The following is a 22,554-nucleotide window of genomic DNA, read 5'->3' as shown; positions in this document are numbered from 1 at the left end:
ACCCTGCCAAAATGGAAATCAGACCATAAATACACAATTCAGAGCATCAGTGGAGTGAGTGTGTGTCTAGGGAAGTTGATTGTGTTGATGGTTCAGCAGCTCTCCATGGTGATTACAGCAGATTGCCAGGAAATCATGCATGATGTGTTTTGGGGTCCTTATAAAACTATGATAAGTCTGTGTTTTGCTTTGTTGTCTAAGAGCTATGATTTTAGATGAATGTTAAGCTTGCACACGTCAACTTGTTTGCTTATGAGTGTTTTCATTCTCCTAGTATTATTGTGAGGGAGTGGAGCTGTGGCAGTAAGTGTAGCCTTTGCTGTGGGAGTAGTCAGGAGTTCACTGTGTCAGGTGTGTCTTTGTGGCAGCATCATGTCATCATACAGGTATTCCATGTTCAAAAGAAGATCCCTATGCTTTTAAAAGATTATAAGAGATTTGACACAGATTATCCATAATGCACCAAGACACAGCAGGCTTATAACTAGAAATAGATGGCATTTTTGGGCATTTGAAAAGGCCCCCTTAAAAAATTAAAAACAGTTGCACAAGACTGGGCACAAACTCATGATACTCGGAGCCGGAGCACGCTGCTTAGACTACTGCGCCAACACAGTTCACCCATGCTCTAGCAAGCCGTGAGAATACTTGATGATAGTTGATGGAAACAGCGTGTTGTTTTTAAGCCTTTCCCAAACCATAAGCCTAACCTTAAAACGTCTTCATTGACCCTTTTTCTTTTTTTTTCAATTTTTCGCCTAAAATGACATACCCAAATCTAACTGCCTTTAGCTCAGGACCTGAATCGAGGATATGCATATTCTTGATATCATTTAAAGGAAACACTTTGAAGTTTGAGGAAACGTGAAATTATTGTAGGCAAATATAAAATGTTTTTTTTTGTACCAACATCTTTGAAATGCAAGAGAAAGGCCATACTGTATTATTCCAGCCCAGGCGCAATTTTCTATGTGCAAAGTTTTAGACGGATCCAATGAACCATTGCATATACAGTATGTTCGAAATGTTGTATCAAGACTGCCCAAATGTGTCTAATTGGTTTATAAATACATTTTGAAGTTCATTATTGTGCACTCTTCTCAAACAATAGTATGGTATTCTTTCCTTGTAATAAATACTGTAAATTGGACAATGCAGTTAGATTAGCAAGAATTTAAGCTTTCTGTCCATATCAGATACAGTATGTCCTGGGATGTTTGTTTTTTTGTTACTTACAACCTCGTGCTAATCACATCAGCCTACATTAGATCAACCGTCCCGAAGGGGGTTAATCACTCAGAATTATTAGCTAAACTTAACCCTTTGAGCTGTTTCTGTTTTAACCCTGTAACCATGCAGAATTAATGAGTTAAAAAAATAAATGTTCATCCATAATATGTCGAATTTCGAAGGAAAACGACGAGATCTTGTTGCACACAGTATGAGCATGTTTTGTGGGCATCATACTGAGGTATGTATGCAGACTGTTATGTTTGGACAGAAGTACAGTATGCAATGTATTCTGTACTGTATACCCCCCCGCCCCGCAGCCTGTGGTAGCAACACAGCAGTGGGATAACTTTAAAACTGTAAAAGTATAGCTAAAGGTATTTTGAGTAGCTCATTCCTTGGCGGCAGGCTGTGGATATGGGGGTAGTGTCTCTGACCAGATTGTGCAGGCTATGAAGGGGGTGGTTTTGGTCTAGCATCAGGAGTGGAGTTTTTGATACAGGATAGGACCTTTGCTCTTGGGTTCCAAACCGGGGAACCGGGGGGTGAGATGGGGGGTAACCCTGGGGGGGGATTGACATTTGTCTCCGACAGGAGGAGGGAGGGTGGGGGGCAGGAGAAACCATGAAACCATGAAGCCAGGCAGCCATGAAGCCAGGCAGCCATAAAACCATGAAGCCAGGCAGCCTGCTAGTGATTCATCCCTGTGTGCTCCATCATCCCTCCTCCTGCGCTCTCAGGGCAATCACTCACATCCTGCTCCCCACCTCACAGCCCCTGACACACACACACACACACACACACACACACTCTGCATCACTCTCACTGAGCTAGCCCCCTGTCTGTGCTCACAGCCCAGCGCCAAGCCAAGTGTGTGGAGGTGGAACTGGAACACAGTACAGGTGTGTGTGTGTGTGTGTGTGTGTGTGTGTGTGTGCGTCTACAGTGTCTTCAGAAAGTATCCGTGCCCCCTGACTTATTCCAACAACATTTTTGTTGTGTTACATCCTGAATTCAAAAAGTATGAAATAGATTTTTCCCCTAACCCATTTACACACGATGCCCCATAATGATAGGGTGAAAGCATGTTTTTAGAAATGTGTGTGTGTGTGTGCGCGTGTTTGTGTGTGAGAGAGACAAAATACCAGAGAAATAAAATGATAATTGTAAGAAAAGCAAGTTAAGGCTTGAATTTGAGTGTGTGTGTATGTGTGTGTGTGCACACGTTTGTGTGCGTGTGTGCGTGTGCACGTGCATGCACATGCATGTGGTGTCTGGAATAGCTGTCAATGTAAACAAACCACTGCGAGGCCATCCTGGCTCGTCGCCACTGGTTTCACTGTGGTTTCTACACACACAGCGTGTCTCGCTCTTCAGACTGTCCAGTCATGTATCCTGGGCATGTAGCATACAGGTGTTCATTTTAGACTTTGCTTTTCGCACAATGTACACATAACACTAGGCGATTGTTCAGTGTGAACCTCTGTTCTATTGGAGCCTGTGTGGCTGCACACTACCACACAGTTTGTGAACACAGTAGATTGATGTATAAGGAACAGTAGTCAGAGTGTAATCTAAAACTGACTCCATGATGGATGACACTGGCACATTCTAAATATACCATCCGATTCACAATGCACCTCCCTGCTCTGGATAGTGCATCTGGTTTTAATGTTTGGAGACCCCTGGGCAGATCTGGAATTTTCAGGCTTTGGGATACTCTGTACTCTGCAGGTTGACTTTTATTGGGATGAGTCTTATCCTTGAGGCAGAACTGAGCAATTTCCGCTAGATGGGCCAGCTGCAAAGTCAAAACTGACTATATTGTAAAAATGGATGGGGGGAAAAAGGTCCTAATTTAAGGTTAGGTTTAGGCATTAGGTTTAGCAGTGTGGTTAAGGTTCGGGTTAGGTATAAAATCAGATGTTATGACTTTGTGGCTGTGCCAGCTAGTGATCACTCTGCAGAGCTGCCTCCAGAACAATATTCATTACAAAAAACGCTAACCTGATTTTCCTCTACTCCCCCTTCATCAACAAAACACCCCCCACCCCTTCTCTCTGTAGAGAAGATCCAGCCCTGACCATACGCCTACCCCACAGAGCTGGCTTGTTGTTTGCAAGTATGCACTATCCTGTATCTGACTGTGTGGGAGTGTTTAAATGTTTAAGTGTTTACCTGTGTATGAACAGTAGAGTATCTGACCGTTATATTCATTCACTGAGAGTAGACAACCATGTGTTTTAACTGACTTGTAAACATATCTATTCTAAAATATGTCTGCGGAACAAAGCAAATTGATGGCAGCATATTTTTTTGCGTACTGTGTCCCATGCCCTGTTGCTTTTCCCCTTTATAGCATCAGAGCTGAGCTGAGCAGTGCCCTCAGGCCTCACAGCTGTTAGCGTCGCATGCAACGAGCTCCTCCACACTTATCTGTAATCAGTGATTCACCTGTTGACTGACCGCTTCCTGTGACATGATAATTTCCGGACCATTCTGTTTGAACAGAGAATAGGTCAATAAGGGAATGGCCTTTGTTTACTGTGTTACAGTTTTTATTTTTATTTATTTTATTTAACCTTTATTTAACTAGGCAAGTCAGTGAAGAACAAATTCTTATTTTCAATGACGGCCTACCAAAAGGTAAAAGGCCTCCTGCGGGGACGGGGCTGGGATAAAAAAGGAAAAATAATTCAAATATAGGACAAGACACCACAACACTACATAAAGAGAGACCTAAGACAACAACATAGCATGGCGTCAACACATGACAACACCACATGGTAGCAACACAACATGACAACAACATGGTAGCACCACAACATGGCAGCAGAACAACATGGTAGCAGCACAAAACAGGGTATAAACATTATTGGGCACAGACAACAGCACAAAGGGCAAGAAGGTAGAGACAGCAATACATCATGCGAAGCAGCCACAACTGTCAGTAAGAGTGTCCATGATTGAGTCTTTGAATGAAGAGATGGATATAAAAAACAGTTGGGTTTGTCTGTTTTACACAGCTAACTTTCACAGTGTGATTTGGTAAAATAATATATGTTCTGAATATGCAAGTTGGTTTTTGGACTTTTTAGGTACCAAATGTCAAAAACGAATTACCATTTATGTGCAATTAGTTACCAATGGTGTACTTAGTTAGGTCCTCACAGTCAGTCCACAAACGTCAATGTACTGTGGCTGTGGTGACCAAGCAAAGCCCTCAATGCATGAGTGTCAACTCAATAGACTTCTAGATCTAAAAAAATGAAAATTGAATGATGGACTTTGTGGTTGGTTGACAAAGCAAGGTGTGTGGATTAGCAGGAGAGTAAATACAACTGTACCATGTGACTGAGATGAATGTAGTGACGTTGGCCATGTTGGGGCTGAAAGGACAGAAGGATAATAGGTGTTTGTATAAGAACACCAATTCAGTTCCTCTCCCATTCATTCATTACTATTAAAACATGTTAATTTCCATATCTCCACAGAATGGTATGTACCTTTCACCTGGCTCCCTATGCACAGAAACAAACTCCCACTGTTCATCCTCCTGACAATGGCACAGCCTGTTTGCTCAATGTGTTTGCACAGGTTCTCTGTTTGGAGATGTGTGGGTGTCGACTCAGGTAGCCAAGGGTGGGAAACAAATCACTCTTTCTGTTTGTAAATGGAGAACTCCCGGCCCAGCAAGTATAACATTAATGATACTCAGGCGCACAACTTTCACTGGGGACAGGGGTGACATGTCCCCCCCACGTTCTGAAATTGCATTGAAATCCCCCCCCCCCCCCCCAAAATTGTATAATTGAAATGTGATACAAAACGATGTAACGGTGTGCTTTATGACCATGTGGACGCCTCCGAGCTGTCGGGTAGGCTGTTTGGAGTGTTTATCCGACTGGATAAATAAATACAAAATAAATACAAAATAAATAAATATATATGCCCTCCCCACTTCTAAAACCACATTTGCACCCCTGATGATACTGTTGTTACGCTGGTCACCTGACTGTGATACTCAAAAAGGGTTCCACCCTTAGTTTAAACATAACAACTAATGTGATTTTACTTCCTATTCTGATATATGGCATGGAGCTGTGAAGTTCAACCCTATATTAAACATTTAAAAAACCTTATAGACATGTTATCTTGAAGATTATTTTGTACCTCTGTGAAATAATTTGTTTTCATTGAGGGTTAATGTTCTTGTGTTCTTGTGTCAGATTGACAGCACACATATATTGTTGCATAAGGCTGGTTGTGCTTCCCAGGGTGCTTTGTGTTTGCACTCCAGCCTGCAGGGATATAATGACAAGCACATACCACCCATGTCTGCCATGGGCTCCATGTGATTGGAGGAATTCCCCTAGTTTCAGAAAGAAATGTCTGTCTGTGTGTGCGTGCATGTATTGGGTATCAGTTAGGTTAAGGTCAGGTGAACCACATTCCCTTAAGAGGAAGAGAAACAGAAAGAATAAACAACATCTAATTTGACAAGGCTGCTACAGTATTAAGATCCAAATTACATGCTTAACACCCCGGCCATCCTACAATCTAAGCTTGATGCCCTCAATCTCACACAAATTATCTATGAACCTACCAGGTACAACCCCAAATCTGTAAACACGGGCACCCTCATAGATACCATCCTAACTAACTCACCCACCAAATACACCTCTGCTGTTTTCAACCAAGATCTCAGCGATCACTGCCTCATTGCCTACATCCGTAATGGGACTGCGGTCAAACGACCACCCCTCATCACTGTCAAACGCTCCCTAAAACACTTCAGCGAACAGGCCTTTCTAATCGACCTGGCCGGGTATCCTGGAATGACATTGACCTCCTCCCGTCAGTATAGAATGCCTGGTTATTCTTTAAAAGTGCCTTCCTCACCATCTTAAATAAGCATGCCCCATTCAAAAAATGTAGAAACAGGAATAGATATAGCCCTTGGTTCACTCCAGACCTGTCTGCCCTTGACCAGCACAAAAACATCCTGTGGCGTTCTGCATTAGCATCGAATAACACCCCGTGATATGCAACTTTTCAGGGAAGTTAGGAACCAATATACACAGGCAGTTAGGAAAGCTAAGGCTAGCTTTTTCAAACAGAAATTTGCATCCTGTAGTACAAACTCAAAAAAGTTCTGGGACACTGTAAAGTCCATTGAGAATAAGAGCACCTCCTCCCAGCTTCCCACTGCACTGAGGCTAGGAAACACTGTCACTACCGATAAATTCACAATAATTGAGAATTTCAATAAGCATTTTTCTACGGCTGGCCATGCTTTCCACCTGGCTACCGCTACCCCGGTCAACAGTCCTGCGCTCCCCACAGCAACTCGCCCAAACCTCCCCCACTTCTCCTTCACCCAAATCCAGATAGTTGATGTTCTGAAAGAGCTGCAAAATCTGGACCCCTACAAATCAGCCAGGCTGGACCCTCTCTTTCTAAAACTAGCTGCTGAAATTGTTGCAACCCCTATTACTAGCCTCTTTCGTATCGTCTGAGATTCCCATAGTTTGGAAAGCTGCCGCGGTCATCCCCCTCTTCAAAGGGGGAGACATGCTAGACCCAAATTGCTACAGACCTATATCTATTCTACCCTGCCTTTCTAAGGTCTTTGAAAGCCAAGTTAACAAACAGATTACCGACCATTTCGAATCTCACCGTACCTTCTCCCGCTATGCAATCTGGTTTCAGAGCTGGTCATGGGTGCACCTCAGCCACGCTCACGCTCATAACCGCCATCGATGAGAGACATACTGTGCAGCCGTATTCATCGACCTGGTTAAGGCTTTCAACTCTGTCAATCACAACATATTCTTATTGGCAGACTCAACAGCCTTGGTTTCTCAAATGATTGCCTCGCTTGGTTCACCAACTACTTCTCCGATAGAGTTCAGTATGTCAAATCGGAGGACCTGTTGTCCGGACCTCTGGCAGTCTCTATGGGGGTGCCACAGGGTTCAATTCTCGGAACGATTCTCTTCTCTGTATACATCAATGATGTCACTCTCGCTGCTGGTGATTATTTGATCCACCTCTACACAGACGACACCATTCTGTATACCTCTGGCCCTTCTTTGGACACTGTGTTAACTAACCTCCAGACGAGCTTCAATGCCATACAACTCTCCTTCTGTGGCCTGCAACTGCACTTAAATGCAAGTAAAACTAAATGCATGCTCTTCAACCGATCGCTGCCTGCACCTGCCTGCCTGTCCAGCATCACTACTCTGGACGGTTCTGACTTCGAATATGTAGACAACTAAAAATACCTATGTGTCTGGTTAGACTGTAAACTCTTCTTCAAGACTTACATTAAACATCTCCAATCCAAAATTAAATCTAGAATCGGCTTCCTATTTCGCAAACAAAGCATCCTTCACTCATGCTGCCAAACATAGCCTCGTAAAATTGACCATCCTACCGATCCTCGACTTTGGCGATGTCATTTACAAAATAGCCTCCAACACTCTGCTCAACAAAATGGATGCAGTCTATCACAGTGCCATCCGTTTTGTCTCCAAAGCCCCATATACTACCCATCACTGTGACCTGTATGCTCTCGTTGGCTGGCCCTCGCTTCATACTCGTTGCCTAACCCACTGGCTCCAGGTCATCTACAAGTCTATGCTAGGTAAAGCCCCGTCTTATTTCAGCTCACTGGTCATCATAGCAGCACCCACCCGTAGCACCCGCTCCAGCAGGTATATTTCACTGGTCACCCCCACAGCCAATTCTTCCTTTGTCTGCCTCTCCTTCCTCTTCTCTGCTGCCAATGACTGCAAAAATCTCTGAAGCTGGAGACTCTTACCACCCCCACTAAGCTTTAAGCACCAGCTGTCAGAGCAGCTCACAAATCACTGCACCTGTACATAGCTCATCTGTAAATAGCCCATCCAATCTACCTCATCCCCATACTGTATTTATTTATCTTGCTCCTTTGCACCCCAGTATCTCAACTTGCACATGCATCCTCTGCACATCCTACCATTCCAGTGTTTAATTGCTATATTGTAATTACTTTGCCACCATGCCCTATTTATTGCCTTACCTCTCTTATCCTATGTAGATTTTCCTACTGTATTATTGATTGTATGTTTGTTTATTCCATGTGTAACTCTGTGTTGTTGTATGTGAACTGCTTTGCTTTATCTTGGCCAAGTCGCAGTTGAAAATGAGAACTTGTTCTCAACTAGCCTACCTGGTTAAATAAAGGTGAAATAAGTAAAATAAAAATGTATATTTGCAATATACACTACATGACCAAAAGTATGTGGACACCTGCTCGTCGAACATCTCATTCCAAAATCATGTGCATTAATATGGTGTTGGTCCCCCCTTTGCTGCTATAACAGCCTCATCTCTTCTGTTAAGGCTTTCCACTAGATGTTGGAACATTACTATGGGGACTTGCTTCCATTCAGCCACAACAGCATTAGTGAGTTCGGGCACTGATGTTGGGCGATTGGACCTGGCTCGCAGTCGGCGTTCCAATGAATCCCTAAGGTGTTCGATGGAGTTGAGGTCAGGGCTCTGTGCAGGCCAGTCAAGTTCTTCCACACCGATCTCGACAAACCATTTCTGTATGGACCTCGCTTTGTGCGAGGTCCATACATTCATTGTCATATTGAAACAAGAATAGGCCTACTCCCAACTGTTGCCACAAAGTTGGAAGCACAGAATCGTCTAGAATGTCATTGTATGCTGTAGTGTTAAGATTTCCCTTCACTGGAACTAACTTGGCCCGAACCATGAAAAACACCCCCACACCATTATTCCTCCTCCACCAAACTTTACAGTTGGCACTATGCACTGGGGCAGGTAGCATTCTCCTGGCATCTGCCAAACCCAGATTTGCCTGTCGGACTGCCAGATGGTGAAGTGTGTTTCATCACTCCAGAGAATGTGTTTCCAGTGCTCCAGAGGCCAATGGCGGCGAGCTTTACACTACTCCTGCAGAAGCTTGGTATTGCCCATGGTGATCTTAGGCTTGTGTGCGGCTGCTTGGCTATGGAAACCCATTTCATGAAGTGGGTGTTGCAACTGAGGACAGCACTCTGCGGTCACGTTCTTGTGAGCTTGTGTGGCCTACCACTTCGCGGCTGAGCCGTTGTTCCTAGACATTTCCACCTCACAATAACAGCACTTACAGTTGACCGGAGCAGCTCCAGCAGGGCCGAAATTTGATGAAAAGGTGGAAAGGTGGCATCCTATTACAGTGTCACATAGAAAGCCACTGAGCTCTTCAGTAAGGCCCTTCTACTGCCAATATTTGTCTATGGAGATTGCATGGTGGTGTGTTCAATTTTATACACCTGTCAGCAACGGGTGTGGCTGAAATAGCCGAGTCCAGAAATGTTGTATATATCGTGTATATTTGTAACATGATGCAACAATGCAATATTTCTATTTAGTCTAAGAAACAAAGTTACTGTAGACTGCAGCACTGTAAGCCACAGTGAAGTCTTCTGAAAGTCTTTCGAGCTGTAAGCTGTGGGTGGTGGTACAGAGTGTTTTTTGAAGGAGCCACTGATGAGTTGGAGTAGAATAACTGAATCAGCATGGGCTGTGAGCTGATTGAGCCCTCTGTTAGATCCCTTAGAGCTAGTGGTGGCTCTCTAAATCACTCTCAGTCCCCCTGTCAAAACCACTCAACATCTCTCTCTCCCTCTCTCTCTCTCTCTCTCTCTCTCTCTCTCTCTCTCTCTCTCTCTCTCTCACCTCTGAACTCAGGGATGTACTGTTTGCTTGTCCTCTGGTGCTGATGCTCCCTTCCTTCCTGTCCTTGTCATGTCTCTTGCAGAAATACATGTATTTTTTTTCTCTGTCTTTCTGTCCATATATGGGTTCCATGTGTCAGGCTTCATACCTCAGTGTTTGTTATCTGCCAGTTAAGCTGCAGACTGTGGTAGAAAATAGAGATCATTTGAAGCCTTTCCTTTCAGTGGCATATTTGACTGGAAGTGTCTGGGGAAAAGCTCTGCCAAGTAAAAACATGAAAGGGAAGCAAATTCCTCAAGTCTTTACCATCACATTTAGGAAGCAGTGGGCCAATAGCACAAACCTCCAAATACCACAAGGCACGGGCCTACTAAAACCCCTCATAGCTCTCAATCTGCCCGGAGCCAGCATCGTTACCGTCAAATACAACCTCAGTCATTTCTCATACAGATGTTGAGTTTTCTTGAATATCAAAGTGAAATGTTTCAACTGTTCTGCCTTATTATTATTGGACCATGCTGGTCATTTATGAACATTTGATCATCTTGGCCATGTTCTGTTATAATCTCCACACGGCACAGCCAGAAGAGGACTGGCCACCCCACATATGCTCTCTCTAATTCTCTCTTTCTTTCTCTCTCTCAGAGGACCTGAGCCCTAGGACCATGCCCCAGGACTACCTGACATGATGACTCCTTGCTGTCCCCAGTCCACCTGGCCGTGCTGCTGCTCCAGTTTCAACTGTTCTCCTTATTATTATACGACCATGCTGGTCATTTATGAACATTTGAACATCTTGGCCATGTTCTGTTATAATCTCCACCCGGCACAGCCAGAAGAGGATTGGCCACCCCACATAGCCTGGTTCCTCTCTAGGTTTCTTCCTAGGTTTTGGCCTTTCTAGGGAGTTTTTCCTAGCCACCGTGCTTCTACACCTGCATTGCTTGCTGTTTGGGGTTTTAGGCTGGGTTTCTGTACAGCACTTTGAGATATCAGCTGATGTACGAAGGGCTATATAAATAAATTGGATTTGATTTGATTTGAAATGGTGATGCATCATGACGAACATACTGTGTATACGATCATGACTGGCCTGATCTGATACTGCTAGGAGTGCCAGAGGTGTAGTTTGGTATGATCCTGTCAGGCTTTTCTCTACTGATACACCCAGTTATTCTCCAGTCACTCCCCCAGCCAGTCAGCCAGGCAGGCCCTTAGGGCAGGATCCTATGTGTAAGAGACCCATCTGCACTCAGACATCCCTCAGCTATTGCTCAACACAGCTGTGGGTGAACAGCCTGTGTTTAGATGTTGCCCCGGTCCCAACCTGTACACATGGATACACTGCCACATCACACACACGCATGCACACGGTGTGGTGTATTTACTGCACCATTCCAAACACACACACATTTATGCATACACTGACACGTACACACAACCACATCTACACTACTGGACAAAAGTTTTAGAACACCTACTCATTCAAGGGTTTTTTGTTATTTTTACTATATTGTAGAATAATAGTGAAGATATCAAAACTATGAAATAACACATATGGAATCATGTAGTAACCAAAAAAGTGTTGAACAAATCAAAATATATTTTATATTTGAGATTCTTCAAATAGCCACCGATGCCTTGATGACAGCTTTGCACACTCTTGGCATTCTCTCAACCAGCTTCACCTGGAATGTTTTTCCAACAGTCAAAATCAAATCAAATCACATTTTATTGGTCACATACACATGGTTAGCAGATGTTAATGAGAGTGTAGTGAAATGCTTGTGCTTCTAGTTCCAACAGTGCAGTAATATCTAACAAGTAATCTGACAATTCCCAACAACTACCAAATACACACAAATCTAACAAGTATTCTAACAATTCCCAACAACTACCTAATACACACAAATCTAAAGGGGTGAATGAGAATATCAAAATCAAATCAAATCAAATCCATAAACTTCCGGCGCCGACAGAGATGGCCGCCTCGCTTTGCATTCCTAGGAAACTATGCAGTTTTTTGTTTTTTTACGTGTTATTTCTTACATTAGTACCCCAGGTCATCTTAGGTTTCATTACATACAGTCGAGAAGAACTACTGAATATAAGAGCAGCGTCAACTCACCATCAGTACGACCAAGAATATGACTTTCGCGAAGCGGATCCTGTGTTCTGCCTTTCACCCAGGACAACGGAATGGATCCCAGCCGGCGACCCAAAAAAAACGACTTCGTAAAAGAGGGAAACGTAGCGGTCTTCTGGTCAGACTCCGGAGACGGGCACTTCGTGCACCACTCCCCAGTATACTTCTCGCCAATGTCCAGTCTCTTGACAACAAGGTTGATGAAATACGAGCAAGGGTAGCATTCCAGAGGGACATCAGAGACTGTAACGTTCTTTGCTTCACAGAAACATGGCTCACTGGAGAGACGCTATCGGAGTCGGTGCAGCCAGCTGGTTTCTCCACGCATCGCGCCGACAGAAACAAACATCTTTCTGGTAAGAAGAGGGGCGGGGGCGTATGCCTTATGGTGTGGTCACAAAAGCATACAGGAACTCAAGTCCTTCTGTTCACCTGATTTAGAATTCCTCACAATCAAATGTCGACCGCATTATCCACCAAGGGTATTCTCTTCGATTATAATCACAGCCGTATACATTCCCCCCCAAGCAGACACATCGATGGCTCTGAACAAACTTTATTTGACTCTTTGCAAACTGGAATCCATACATCCTGAGGCTGCATTCATTGTAGCTGGGGATTTTAACAAGGCTAATCTGAAAACAAGACTCCCTAAATTGTATCAGCATATCGATTGCGCAACCAGGGCTGGCAAAACCTTGGATCACTGCTATTCTAACTTCCGCGGCGCATATAAGGCCCTGCCCCGCCCTCCTTTCGGAAAAGCTGACCACGACTCCATTTTGTTGATCCCTGCCTACAGACAGAAACTAAAACAAGAAGCTCCCACGCTGAGGTCTGTTCAACGCTGGTCCGACCAATCTGATTCCACACTCCAAGACTGCTTCCATCACGTGGACTGGGATATGTTTCGTATTGCGTCAGACAACAACATTGACGAATACGCTGATTCGGTGTGCGAGTTCATTAGAACGTGCGTCGAAGATGTCGTTCCCATAGCAACGATAAAAACATTCCCAAACCAGAAACCGTGGATTGATGGCAGCATTCGCGTGAAACTGAAAGCGCGAACCACTGCTTTTAATCAGGGCAAGGTGACCGGAAACATGACGGAATACAAACAGTGTAGCTATTCCCTCGGTAAGGCAATCAAACAAGCTAAGCGTCAGTATAGAGACAAAGTAGAATCTCAATTCAACGGCTCAGACACAAGAGGTATGTGGCAGGGTCTACAGTCAATCACGGATTACAAAAAGAAAACCAGCCCCATCACGGACCAGGATGTCTTGCTCCCAGGCAGACTAAATAACTTTTTTGCCCGCTTTGAGGACAATACAGTGCCACTGACACGGCCTGCAACCAAAACATGCAACCAAAACATGCGGCCTCTCCTTCACTGCAGCCGAGGTGAGTAAAACATTTAAACGTGTTAACCCTCGCAAGGCTGCAGGCCCAGACGGCATCCCTAGCCGCGCCCTCAGAGCATGCGCAGACCAGCTGGCTGGTGTGTTTACGGACATATTCAATCAATCCCTATCCCAGTCTGCTGTTCCCACATGCTTCAAGAGGGCCACCATTGTTCCTGTTCCCAAGAAAGCTAAGTGGCTGCTGCCAACACACTGACTCAACTCCAGCCACTTTAGTAATGGGAATTGATGGGAAATGATGTAAAATATATCACTAGCCACTTTAAACAATGCTACCTAATATAATGTTTACATACCCTACATTATTCATCTCATATGTATATACTGTACTCTATATCATCTACTGCATCTTTATGTAATACATGTATCACTAGCCACTTTAACTATGCCACTTTGTTTACATACTCATCTCATATGTATATACTGTACTCGATACCATCTACTGCATCTTGCCTATGCCGCTCTATACCATCACTCATTCATACATCTTTATGTACATATTCTTTATCCCCTTACACTTGTGTGTATAAGACAGTAGTTTTGGAATTGTTAGTTAGATCACTTGTTGGTTATTACTGCATTGTCGCAACTAGAAGCACAAGCACGGGAGCTTCAGAAACAGCTTCTATCTCAAGGACATCAGACTATGGGGGTGCCACAGGGTTCAATTCTTGGACTCTCTTCTCTGTATACATCAATGAGGTCGCTCTTGCTGCTGGTGAGTCTACGCAGACGACACCATTCTGTATACTTCTGGCCCTTCTTTGGACACTGTGTTAACAACCCTCCAGGCAAGCTTCAATGCCATATAACTCTCCTTCCATGGCCTCCAATTGCTCTTAAATACAAGTAAAACTAAATGCATGCTCTTCAACCGATCGCTGCCTGCACCTACCCGCCTGTCCAACATCACTACTCTGGACGGCTCTGACTTAGAATACGTGGACAACTACAAATACTTAGGTGTCTGGTTAGACTGTAAACTCTCCTTCCAGACCCATATCAAACATCTCCAATCCAAAGTTAAATCTAGAATTGGCTTCCTATTTCGCAACAAAGCATCCTTCACTCATGCTGCCAAACATACCCTTGTAAAAAATCCTACCAATCCTCGACTTTGGCGATGTCATTTACAAAATAGCCTCCAATACCCTACTCAACAAATTGGATGCAGTCTATCACAGTGCAATCCGTTTTGTCACCAAAGCCCCATATACTACCAACCATTGCGACTTGTACGCTGTCGTTGGCTGGCCCTCGCTTCATACTCGTCGCCAAACCCACTGGCTCCATGTATCTACAAGACCCTGCTAGGTAAAGTCCCACCTTATCTCAGCTCGCTGGTCACCATAGCATCTCCCACCTGTAGCACACGCTCCAGCAGGTATATCTCTCTAGTCACCCCCAAAACCAATTCTTTCTCTCCTTCCAGTTCTCTTCTGCCAATGACTGGAACGAACTACAAAAATCTCTGAAACTGGAAACACTTATCTCCCTCACTAGCTTTAAGCACCAACTGTCAGAGCAGCTCACAGATTACTGCACCTGTACATAGCCCACCTATAATTTAGCCCAAACAACTACCTCTTTCCCTACTGTATTTAATGTATTTATTTATTTTGCTCCTTTGCACCCCATTATTTTTATTTCTACTTTCATTGCACATTCTTCCATTGCAAATCTACCATTCCAGTGTTTTACTTGCTATATTGTATTTACTTTGCCACCATGGCCTTTTTTTGCCTTTACCTCCCTTATCTCACCTCATTTGCTCACATCATATATAGACTTGTTTCTACTGTATTATTGACTGTTTGTTTTACTCCATGTGTAACTCTGTGTCGTTGTATGTGTCGAACTGCTTTACTTTATCTTGGCCAGGTCGCAATTGTAAATGAGAACTTGTTCTCAACTTGCCTACCTGGTTAAATAAAGGTGAAAAAAGACTGCTAAACAGCAATCACTAACTCAGAGAGGCTGCTGCCTACATTGAGACACAATCATTGGACACTTTTTAAATTGATCACTCGTCACTTTAAACAATGCCACTCTAAATAATGCCACTTTAATAATTAACATATCTACATTACTCATATCACATGTATATACTGTGTTTTATACCATCTACTGCACCTTGCCTATGTCGCTCGGCCATCGCTCATCCATATACTTATGTACATATTCTCATTCACCCCTTTAGATTTGTTTTCAGTGTGATGGCGATTGAGTCATCTGTCGACCTGTTGGGGCGGTATGCAAACTGAAGTGGGTCTAGGGTGGCCGGTAAGGTGGCGGAGATATGATCCTTGACTAGCCTCTCAAAGCACTTCATGATGACAGAAGTGAGTGCTACGGGGCGGTAATCATTTAGTTCAGTTATCTTTGCCTTCCTGGTTACAGGAACAATGGTAGCCATCTTGAAGCATATGGGGACAACAGACTGGGATAGGGAGCGATTAAATATGTCCGTAAACACACCAGCCAGCTGGTCTGCGCATGCTCTGAGGACGTGGTTAGGGATGCAGTCTGGGCCAGCAGCCTTGCGAGGGTTAACATGTTTAAATGTTTTACTAGTCTTGAAGTAGTTCCCACATATGCTGAACACTTGTTGGCTGCTTTTCCTTCACTCTGTGGTCCGACTCATCCCAAACCATCTCAATTGGGTTGAGGTCGGGTGATTGTGGAGGCCAGGTCATCTGATGTAGCACTTCATCACTCTCCTTCTTGGTCAACTAGCTCTTACACAGCCTGGAAGTGTGTTGGGTCATTGTCCTGTTGAAAAACGAATGATAAGCCAAAACCAGATGGGATGGCGTATCGCTGCAGAATCACCACAGCCCTAGTTGGATGTACTCCTAAATTCTCTAAAACGACGTTGGAAGCGGCTTACGGTAGAGAAATTAACATTCAATTATCTGGCAAAAGCTCTGGTGGACATTCCTGCAGTCAGCTTGTCAATTGTATGCTCCCTCAAAACTTGAGACACCTGTAAGGGAGACCTTCTCCCTTACCTCACCTCGCTCATCAACTCATCCCTGACCGCTGGCTACGTCCCTTCCGTCTTCAAGAGTGCGAGAGTTGCACCCCTTCTGAAAAAACCTACACTCGATCCCTCCGATGTCAACAACTACAGACCAGTATCCCTTCTTTCTTTTCTCTCCAAAACTCTTGAACGTGCCATCCTTGGCCAGCTCTCCCGCTATCTCTCTCAGAATGACCTTCTTGATCCAAATCAGTCAGGTTTCAAGACTAGTCATTCAACTGAGACTGCTCTTCTCTGTATCACGGAGGCGCTCCGCACTGCTAAAGCTAACTCTCTCTCCTCTGCTCTCATCCTTCTAGACCTATCGGCTGCCTTCGATACTGTGAACCATCAGATCCTCCTCTCCACCCTCTCCGAGTTGGGCATCTCCGGCGCGGCCCACGCTTGGATTGCGTCCTACCTGACAGGTCGCTCCTACCAGGTGGCGTGGCGAGAATCTGTCTCCTCACCACGTGCTCTCACCACTGGTGTCCCCCAGGGCTCTGTTCTAGGCCCTCTCCTTTTCTCGCTATACACCAAGTCACTTGGCTCTGTCATAACCTCACATGGTCTCTCCTATCATTGCTATGCAGACGACACACAATTAATCTTCTCCTTTCCCCTTCTGATGACCAGGTGGCGAATCGCATCTCTGCATGTCTGGCAGACATATCAGTGTGGATGACGGATCACCACCTCAAGCTGAACCTCGGCAAGACGGAGCTGCTCTTCCTCCCGGGAAGGACTGCCCGTTCCATGATCTCGCCATCACGGTTGACAACTCCATTGTGTCCTCCTCCCAGAGCGCTAAGAACCTTGGCGTGATCCTGGACAACACCCTGTCGTTCTCAAATAACATCAAGGCGGTGGCCCGTTCCTGTAGGTTCATGCTCTACAACATCCGCAGAGTACGACCCTGCCTCACACAGGAAGCGGCGCAGGTCCTAATCCAGGCACTGGTCATCTCCCGTCTGGATTACTGCAACTCGCTGTTGGCTGGGCTCCCTGCCTGTGCCATTAAACCCTACAACTCATCCAGAACGCCGCAGCCCGTCTGGTGTTCAACCTTCCCAAGTTCTCTCACGTCACCCCGCTCCTCCTCTCTCTCCACTGGCTTCCAGTTGAAGCTCGCATCCGCTACAAGACCATGGTGCTTGCCTACGGAGCTGTGAGGGGAACGGCACCTCAGTACCTCCAGGCTCTGATCAGGCCCTACACCCAAACAAGGGCACTGCGTTCATCCACCTCTGGCCTGCTCGCCTCCCTACCACTGAGGAAGTACAGTTCCCGCTCAGCCCAGTCAAAACTGTTCGCTGCTCTGGCCCCCCAATGGTGGAACAAACTCCCTCACGACGCCAGGACAGCGGAGTCAATCACCACCTTCCGGAGACACCTGAAACCCCACCTCTTTAAGGAATACCTAGGATAGGATAAAGTAATCCCTCTCACCCCCCTTAAAAGATTTAGATGCACTACTGTTCCACTGGATGTCATAAGGTGAATGCACCAATTTGTAAGTCGCTCTGGATAAGAGCGTCTGCTAAATGACTTAAATGTAAATCTAAATGAGTGTAAAAACAACATATCACTTTAATATTGTTGCTTTAAATCAGTGTGTGCCAACAATACAGAGAGAAAAAAAAAATAATAACACAGAATAAATAATAGCAAGGAATAAATACACAGTGAGTAACGATACCTTGGCTATATACACACGGTACCAGCACCGAGTCGAGGTAATTGAGATAGATATGTACAGTCGTGGCTAAAAGTTTTGAGAATGACACAATTATAAATGTTCACAAAGTTTGCTGCTTCAGTGTCTTTAGATATTTTTGTCAGATGTTACTATGGAATACTGAAGTATAATTGCAAGCATTTCATAAGTGTCAAAGGCTTTTATTGACAATTACATGAAGTTGATGCAAAGAGTCAATATTTGCAGTGTTGACCCTTCTTTTTCAAGACCTCTGCAATCCGCCCTGGCATGCTGTCAATTAACTTCTGGGCCACATCCTGACTGATGGCAGCCCATTCTTGCATAATCAATGCTTGGAGTATGTCAGAATTTGTGGGGTTTTGTTTGTCTACCCACCTCTTGAGGATTGACCACAAGTTCTCAATGGGATTAAGGTCTGGGGAGTTTCCTGGTCATGGACTCAAAATATAGATGTTTTGTTCCCCGAGCCACTTAGTTATCACTTTTGCCTTATGGGAAGGTGCTCCATCATGCTGGAAAAGGTATTGTTCGTTACCAAACTGTTCCTGGATGGTTGGGAGAAGTTGCTCTCGGAGGATGTGTTGGTACCATTCTTTATTCATGGCTGTGTTCTTAGGAAAAATTGTGAGTGAGCCCACTCCCTTGGCTGAGAAGCAACCCCACACGTGAATGGTCTCAGGATGCTTTACTGTTGGCATGACACAGGACTGATGGTAGCGCTCACCTTGTTTTCTCTGGACAAGCTTTTTTCTGGATGCCCCAAACAATATGAAAGGGGATTCATCAGAGAAAATGACTTTACCCCAGTCCTCAGCAGTCCAATTCCTGTATCTTTTGCAGAATATCAGTCTGTCCCCGATGTTGTTCCTGGAGAGAAGTGGCTTCTTTGCTGCCCTTCTTGACACCAGGCCATCCTCCAAAAGTCTTTGCCTCACTGTGTGTGCAGATATACTCACACCTGCCTGCTGCCATTCCTGAGCAAGCTCTATACTGGTGGTGCCCCGATCCCGCAACTGAATCAACTTTAGGAGACGGTCCTGGCGCTTGGTGGACTTTCTTGGGCGCCCTGAAGCTTTCTTCACGAGAATGGAACCGCTCTCCTTGAAGTTCTTGATGATCCGATAAATGGTTGATTTAGGTGCAATCTTACTGGCAGCAATATCCTTGCCTGTGAAACCGTTTTTGTGCAAAGCAATGATGATGCAACGTGTTTCCTTGCAGTTAACCATGATTGACAGAGGAAGAACAATGATTCCAAGCACCACCCTCCTTTTGAAGCTTCCAGTCTGTTATTCGAACTCAATCAGCATGACAAAGTGATCTCCAGCCTTCTCCAACTCACACCTGTGTTAACGGGAGAATCACTGACATCATGAAATGCAGTGAAATGAAATGTTTTTGGGGGATTCAGTTCATTTGCATGGCAAAGAGGGACTTTGCAATTAATTGCAATTCATCTGATCACTCTTCATAACATCCTGGAGTATATGCAAATTGCCATCATACAAACTGAGGCAGCAGACTTTGCGAAAATTTATATTTGTGTCATTCTCAAAACTTTTGGCCATGACTGTACAGTATTCACACCCGACTTTTTCGAAATGTTGTTGTGTTACAACCTGAATTTAAAATGTATTAAATAGTTATGTGTCAATGGTCTACACACAATACCCCACAATATCAGTAGAATTAGGTTTTTCGAAATTTGTACAAATTAAATAAAAATGAAAAGCTTTTGACTTCAAAACTATAAGGGTGAGACCCAGACACAGATGCATACGTTCCGGAGAATCTGACTCACCCGTCGCTGATGATTCTTGAGGGAGCTCGGGTGGCTTCGGATGCTCTCGGGAAAATAGCCTTCGGGGACTTCCGGATTCCTTTGAAGATGAGTGAGCCACTGCGGATGAATAAGTGTGACCAAGGCCAGACCTCCTCTCACTCCTGCGTTCCCTTAGCCGTCCATCAATTTTAATGGTGAGGGCGATGAGGGAATCAAGGTCCGCCGGCAATTCCCGAGCAGCTAGCTCCTTTATCACCTCAGATAGTCCATGAAGGAAGGTATCTAAACGGGACTCCGGATTCCAGGCACTCTCGGCGGACAACGTGCGAAAGTCAACTGTGTAGTCTGCCACCCTGAGAATTTTGACATAAATACAGCAGCCTCTCTCCCGGATACCGGAGAATCGAACACCTTCCTCACCTCTGCCATTAAAATCCTCCAGATGAAGACAAATGGCGGATTGATGCTCCGAAACAGCCGTCACCCAGGAGAGCGCTCTTCCCGACATTAGCGTAATAATATATACTATCTTAGATCGGTCCGAACGAAAAACAAAGATGCCTGTAACTGAAAAATAAGAGAGCATTGAGAAAGAAAACCCCGGCAGGTACCAGGAGGAGGTAAGCAGGGTTCTTGGGGAGCCGGGGCAAGCTGTACAAACTCACCACTCACATGGAAAATGTTTGAGTGGTTGGGGGTTCTCAGAGCTAACTCCCTGATTTGCTCTATAACACCCAAAAACCCCTGGTCATGGCGTTCCGTCAGGGAATGAAGCCCTTCCAGAAGGTCCTGAAGTAGATCCTCATGCCTCCCAATGGTGGCTCCCTGCAGGGAGACAGCGTTGCGGAGCTGGGTTCAGGTCTGCTGAGTCTGTCGTGGCCAGTTCGTACTGTAAGGACACAAGGAGATACCCAGATGCAGACACAGGAGGCAGATGGTTAGAGTCCAATATGTTTATTAACAATCCAAAAGGGGTAGGCAAGAGAATGGTCGTGGACAGGCAAAAGGTACAGAATGGCAGGCAGGCTCAAGGTCAGGGCAGGCAGGAATGGAGTCCAGAAAACAGGCAAGGTCAAAACCGGGAGGACTAGTAAAAGAGAATAGAAAAGCAGGAGCACGGGAAAAACCACGCTGGTTGACTTGAACATACAAGACGAACTGGCACAGAGAGACAGGAAACACAGGGATAAATACACTGGGGAAAATAAGCGACACCTGGAGGGGGTGGAGACAATCACAAGGACAGGTGAAACAGATCAGGGCGTGACAAAAACAGTTACATAGTTGAATGGCTGTCACATGAGAACACTGTTGGTGGATCAAAAACATTGTAGTTCCTCCACGATACTAACCTAATTGACAGAGTGAAAGAAGGAAATCTGTACAGAATAAAAAATATTCCAAAACATGCATCCTGTTTGCAACACGGCACTAAAGTAATACCGCAAAAAAGGTGGCAAAGTAATTAACTTTTTGTCCTGAATACAAAGTCTTATGTTTGGGGTAAATCCAATATAACACATTACTGAGTACCGCTCTCCATATTTTCAAGCATAGTGGTGGCTGCATTATGTTATGGGTGCGCTTGTAATCGTTAAGGACTGGGAAGTTTTTCAGTTTAAAAAATACATGAAATGGAGCAAAGCACAGACACAATCCTAGTTCAGTCTGCTTTCCACCAGACACTGGGAGATGAATTCACCTTTCATCAGTACAATTACCTAATACAGAAGGCCAAATATACACTGGAGTTGCTTACCAAGAATACAGTGAATGCTCCTGAGTTACAGTTTTGACTTAAATCTACTTGAAAATCTATGGCAACACTTGAAAATGGTTGCATACTTTGATTTTGACAGTACGTCGATTAAGATAAACAGAGTACGGTGTTTACATAACTATTGCATAATCTGTCTACTGCCGTAATCTGTTTAATATGGAATTATTAGTGTGCATGTAAATGTACTCAATGTTTTATGTCACGTAGAGTAGGCCAGAAGGCTAAACTGAAAAACATAACCTCTATCAAATAAAAAGATGGCGGATCCGCAAAAGTTCTTCTGTGTAAGGGTGTTTATTTACATAGTGAATCCGGAAGAAAAACAACAGTACTGCCATCCATTGTATACATTATGGGGGCACACCTTAAAACTTCTTAGGGCTGCAATCCCGTTAACGGGATCGATATGACAATAGCCAGTGAAAGTGCAGGGCGCCAAATTCAAAACAACAGAAATCTAATAATTAAAATTCCTCAAACATACATGTATCTTATACCATTTTAAAGGTAATCTTGTTGTTAATCCCACCACAGTGTCCGATTTCAAATAGGATTTACAGCGAAAGCACCACAAACGATTATGTTAGGTCACCACCAACTCACAGAAAAACACAGCCATTTTTTTCCAGCCAAAGAGAGGAGTCACAAAAAGCACAAATAGAGATAAAATTAATCACGAACCTTTGATGATCTTCATCAGATGACAC

This window comes from Oncorhynchus nerka, linkage group LG13 (assembly GCF_034236695.1).
Source record: "Oncorhynchus nerka isolate Pitt River linkage group LG13, Oner_Uvic_2.0, whole genome shotgun sequence".
Lineage (NCBI taxonomy): Eukaryota > Metazoa > Chordata > Actinopteri > Salmoniformes > Salmonidae > Oncorhynchus > Oncorhynchus nerka.
Note: the sequence above shows the minus strand (reverse complement) of the source record.